The following is a 6,000-nucleotide window of genomic DNA, read 5'->3' on the forward strand; positions in this document are numbered from 1 at the left end:
TTCTTTGTAAGCTTGCTACCTTCAGCAGCCCCATTGCAAATTATGTGGGTGAGATTCTCCAAGCCACTGTCAATTTGGAGAGGCTGCATATCAGATCTGTGATCTGACACAGTTATTTCTTTATACAAACAACACCTAGTGTACCTTCTAGGAAACTTTGGACTATAAGCTTTAGTTTCAAACAAATGATGAGGCCCCTTGGTAACAGGGGGAGCTGCTTCTGTCGGAAAGACCTTCTCTGTCTGAAAGGAGCCTGGATTAATTGGTGGGGTGACTTGGGAAGAGGGTGGCCCAGACCTGCCAGGGGACTCTGTCCTAGTGAGGTACAGAACAGATGGGGGCTCCATCCCCCTGACCCTTCAGTAACTCTGTCCTCAATTATTTTTTTACCATCTTACTGGTCATTGAAAACAGCAATTATCAGATTTGCATTAGCTGCCACGAAACAAGCATGGCCTTGAATAAAAGGCATACACATTATTGCTACCACGGGTTTTGTTGCTGTCATATTATTGTTGTTATTGTTGTAGTATATTTTTATTTGGAATGGAGCTGCCGTTGGCAGCAGCAAGACTTGACAAGCCAATAGTTAAATAGGTCTCTAGGACATCAAATCCATGGGCTTGATTTTTACAACATTTATTCTAGAGGCATAGGCTGCTATTACAGTAAAAACAAGTGTTGTATTGGTTTGAATATTTGGAAACCTCAACTTTTCAGAGAAACAGAAAAAAATGACAAAGTATTTATATTAAAAATGGCCCCCACAGCTTTGCTCTGTACCCCATGCACAGGCTGTGCGGTGCCACATTGCCTCCAGCACGGTCCCGTTGCCTGCTTGCTTTGCACCACGGGTACATTACCGACACTTGGCCCAGCTTTCCAGGGGTACGGGGGTGCCCACAGCCCATCTCCCTGAAACTGCCACTGCACACAGGAAGAGGAGCTTTGGCCTCCTTGCCCTGCACGTCATGAGCAGACAGAGGTGGGTCTCAGGGAGCGATTGAAGCAGTGTTAATTGGGGCACAGATGCATGGAGGGAGGGAGGGAGAGGGGCAGAAATCAGTTCTGTTCCAGACACACTGTGCACACACTTGCTGGCTGCCTGGAAACCCACTGCTTGCTGTGAAATTACATGGCTGCTGGTTTGTGGTTTTTGGGAGTGGGTTTTTGTGTCCAAATTGGATGCTGCAGAACTGGGGGAGATCTGTGGGAGAGGAACCCACAGACTGTCAGTCTGAAGAGCCTTTACTCTTGAGAAGTGCCAATAAAAGGATGGTGACCAATGTATGAAAAACTCGAGAAACAACTGCAGTTTTTGATCCCTTATTGTGCCAGATCCTTGAACATATCCAAGCAACACCATTCTCAGTATCATCTTTTTCTAATGGGTGGTGTATGGGAGGAAGCAAACGGATGTGGAGAGGGGCAGGGGAAGCTTCAGTTTCTGGACCAGTAAAGAAGCTGTTTCCACTAGTGGAGATGATCGCCGTGTGCTTCAGGCTCCACCAGAGAGCTGTCAGGAGGTGACTGGAAGAAGAGCAGGCGGCTGAGATGTGGAGTGGGGAACGAGAGCTGCCAGGGAAGAAGCAGCAGGGCTGAAAGCCCGCCCAGGGCAGCCCGGGGGAAAGGCAAGATGCGGAGAATGGACTCAGCTGGCAGCAGTCAGAGACCTCGCTAGGAAACTTCTGGGGCAAGCGGGAAGGGTGAAGGGGCAGGAAACTCAGCTCCCCGCAATACCAGCTGGAAATCGAGTTTTTGCCCTTGGTTCCATTCACAACAGCACCGGTTCTTAGCACCGGTACACAGGACCCCCATGGCACTTCGCAGAGGAGAGGTCTGCCACCGCGGCACTGCCCCTGCTCCGGCCGGGACGCGGCATCGTCGGCTCCCCGATCCCCCGCCGCGCCCGAGCTGCCCGGAGCCGCCGATCGCTGCCCCGTTCCGTGCGCGGCCGCTGCCCGCCCCGCTGCACCTGCGCTGCCCGAGGGGGCCCGCGCCGGGCTCCCCCAGCGCTCCGCCCGCGGAGGCTGCGCGGGGCGGGGTGGGGCGGTGCCGCGGCCCCGCCGCGCGTGGGAGCGGAGCGGCGCGGGGCGGGCGGTGGCGGCGCTTTGTCCTGCCCACAGGCGCACACAGGCACACGCAGCAGCCGGGCGGGAGCCGGCAACATGGCCGGGCCGGCGCAGGGGCTGCCCGCCGCCGCCGCGCTGCCCGGGTAGCGCCGCGGGGCCCGGCGCTGCGGGTGGGGCGGCGCCGCCGCTAGAGCCCCCCCCCCCCCCACCTCCCGCACTCCGCCGCCAGTCCCCGGCCGCCGCGCCCCGCCGGGAAGATGAGGTGAGTGCGGGCGGGGATGCGGAGCGCGCAGAGGGGGTGCCGCGGGTCCCGTCCCCCCCCGCGCTGGTGTCATGCCGCGGGGGGTGGGGATTTCCTGTGCGAGGGGAAGGCGGAGGGGAGGTTAGGCAATGCGGCGCTTCCTAGTCCTTCACCGGATGGATAATGCGAGTGGGTGGTGACATTGCTGGCGCGCTCGACTGCCGGTGCCTGAATCCGAGTGACAGATAACCGGGGCGGTTGCAGGGGGCTGCGAGCGCTGCGGGAGCGGTGCTGCGGGGCATCCCGGCCGGGGAGCCTGGGGCCGCGCTGGGCTGTGCGGGGAGCTCCGGAGGGGAGAGCGGGCGAGGCTGCTCCCCAGCGTCCAGCACAGGTCGTGCCGGCTCTCCCGGAGCCTCTCCCTCGACAGGCAGCGGGTGCTCCAGCTCGTGGTTTGATCGAGGTCAGTTTGTCTGTTGTGAATATGAGAAGCAAAACAACAACAACAAAAAGCCCCAACAAAACCAACCCACAGATTTCCTGCAGCCAGCGAAGCGCCTTGTGAAAAGAAGGAAGGAAGGAAGGAAGACATTATTTGTTTTAGTTCATACTCTTCCAAATCTCTCTCTCCCCTCATTTATTCAAGAGTTCACTGGAACCATCGGTATCTCGGAGCAACCCAGCCTCTGATTCATCTTCTAATACTAGTGCTTATTTCCACTTAATTATTACCTTTAGTAAAGTAAAACTGCTTAAAAATTGAAATAACAGTTTGAAGCCAGTTACCTTTCTGTGGTGCCTGATCTCTGAATTGCGAGGTTGGCGTTGCTTCTAGGATGCACAGTGGAAGTCTAAAAGCCCTTGCCTGCATTTACAGTTACTCCTGACACTATGGTGTGTGTCAAAGTCTTGGAGCTACAGTGATTTAGTTAGTCATTTATGTTACCCTTAGTTTTCATGAGTTGCTTAAAATTATGTTCTCGGGGAGGGGCAAAAGCCAAGAGCCGGGAGTGTCACATTGTGACCAGCGGCCTAGACCCCTCTGATCTCCACACAGAAGGGATATCTGCATCAGTCTACCCTGGTCTGATCATGATGCTGCTCAGAGACCTCCAGAGATAAGTCATCAAACACAACAGATGGCTGTAAAGTTTTCCCTTGCTCACTCCCATTCAGTTAGTAGCCCAGTTGGAAGAGGTCTTCCCCACGATGAAAGGTTGGTAGAGCTCTTGCCCGTGAGGAAGCTGACTTTCTGACTCGTATCACATCTTTCACCCCCGAGAACATACCATACGCTAGTTGGAAGGCTGCAACAATTCTGAGTTTCTCCCACTGAAGGTACTGTGCTCAACATAAACTTATGCAGTTGGTGGTTGTGCTTTTTGTTGAAAGAGGTAACGGGAAAAAGAGAGACCCACAGAGACAGGCTGTGAATTAGGGTACTGTAATGCACCCAAAGTAATGCCTGCCAGGAGAGCTAGGGCACTCTCAGAGAAGGTGTGAGCTACAGGGCATTTTGGAAAGAAAATGCAGCTTAACTCCAGGAGGGGCTTCAGGACTTCCCCGTGTCCTCACTTTTGAGACTGATGGGAGGGGTGCTTCTCTAGTTGGACCCCTAACTCCAGGCTGTGTTTGGTCTAGATGAAGGGAGCTAGCACCCCGAGCTGGTCTGTGTGTGCTGCTGTGTGTGAAGGGCTTTGCACCGTGCCCTTCCCTGATTTCCCTGTATGACACTTGACATCTGCAGGTGTATCACACTTATCATAGTTTTTTCTTATTAATGCCACTTTTATACTTTAATATACCTGCTTTTTTTTGTTGGGTTTTTTTTTTTGAATGAGTTCTTGTTTGTAAAGGTTTCTATTACTGATTTTTTTTCCCCTTGCATATACAGATATTTCTGAATAGATTGTACTTATCAGTAATTATACGTCTACAAATCATCTTAAATATTTTTAAGTAAAAATTCTTGTTCAATAAATATAGGCTGTATCATTCCAAAAGACCTTGGCAGGCTCTATAAGCCATGTGTGTTTTATTTATATTGCTTTTTATGGTGAATAGATTACACGATTGCATTTATGTGGTGGTTTCTATTTTTTGATAATTTCTTTATGCTTTCACTTCAAAGGTATGAAGTGTGTGCATAGTGGGTGTACCACAGGTCTTAGTAATGAAACAGATTATAGTAGATGTTCTATCATCTCAAAAATGAATTAGGATTCCTGGGTAGAAAATGCTGAAGAGCAGAGGTGTTATTATCTCTTAGTGTTAAAAATACTGCTTTGGTACAACAAATGTTGAGGTTATTCTACAGCAGAGTTTTATTCATGGAAGTGACAGAATTAGCTCATATTTGGGAAAATGTCTATGAAAATTGCCACAGGTCAAAATAAGGTCTTTTACGTTCTGTCCACGGAGGTGTAATCTCTCATTTCTTAGTTGTACGTATTGTTTATAAGGCATCTATGTTTCAGTGGACTCTAATCTTAAAAATAAAAACCAGCTGCAGCTTTTTTGGTGTCTCCCTGAAAGAAATCTTCCTTCCCTCTCCTTGCCATGACTGTGGTGAGTGTAAGTTGGCTCCCTGTGCTGTGGTCCCAAGGCAGTGATAGAGGGGAAAGCCTCCCACTTTAAGCACTTTCTTTTTTTCTAAACGGAGCATACAGTGAATATCCAGAGATGGAAACAACCTCTAAACAGGATTATTCAGGTTAAAATTATACCTCCTTACTCTTTTGTGGTAGCACGTGCTTTAATCCAACCCAAGGTAAGGACTTCAGTACAGAAGTTGCTGTGGAGAGCCCTGTCCCTTAGCACCTTCACATTTATAGAGTTTACTAGCTAAAGTCAGCCTTTTTGTTCTGACATTTCTGTATAGCTGCCAACTGGAAGTCCTGAAAACCTGTCGTATTTAGCCCTAATTTAGAGGGATGGAGCACACCCTGAGAAAGAGAAATGAATATTCGTAGTATAAACTTGTTCAAATAACGGGAAGCATACATACATCATTCTTTTTAAACCTTTTGTTTTCAGACATAAGCAAGCAACATCTTAGAGTTTGTTCCAATAAACACAATATATTGAGCATTTCATCATCTTCCGTGTTTTCTGTTTGTTAAGCAGTTCATGAGATAACCCTGGAGCTTTAACAGTGCTTTTAGTTTGCTTGGAGGGTAGCGGGAGCTGTTTGTATGAAGTGTGAATTTCTAAGTTGTCTTTTTCTTTACTGTTTGTTTCTGTTTGCTTTTGTAACACAACAGAATGCGGTGTTTGTGTTTATAATGTCACAACTGGGGCTACTGACCTCACTGGACTACTGGCCTGTTTAGCCCAGTGTACTGTCTCCTGCAGGAAAACAGTAGCATCCCCTGAGATGGATAATAAAATCAAGTTGTCTATAAAGTTTCATTGAACCTTGTCACTTAGTAACCGATTTCTGAGCTGGAGGGATGGACTTGTAACTTGGCTGATTTTTGTTTAATGTCCTGCCATGTTCTAACTTCTTCTGTGAGCCTTGGTGTTGTGGTGTATGTGGCTGTGAGGTCCTGGGGGTAGTTGGGAGTTGTCATACCCCCTTCTGCAGTCAAGCCTTTGGGTATGTTTAGGTTTGCAGCTTTTCAAGCCAAATCTGTGCTAGGCAGTTATGCTGGTGTCACCCAGTGCATCGGCTGTCACAGTTTTGTCAGC

The sequence above is a fragment of the Pezoporus wallicus genome, unplaced genomic scaffold (genome assembly GCF_028554395.1).
Source record: "Pezoporus wallicus isolate ANWC-B61680 ecotype Strahan unplaced genomic scaffold, APGP_CSIRO_Pwel_v1 contig_7066, whole genome shotgun sequence".
NCBI classification, from domain to species: domain Eukaryota; kingdom Metazoa; phylum Chordata; class Aves; order Psittaciformes; family Psittacidae; genus Pezoporus; species Pezoporus wallicus.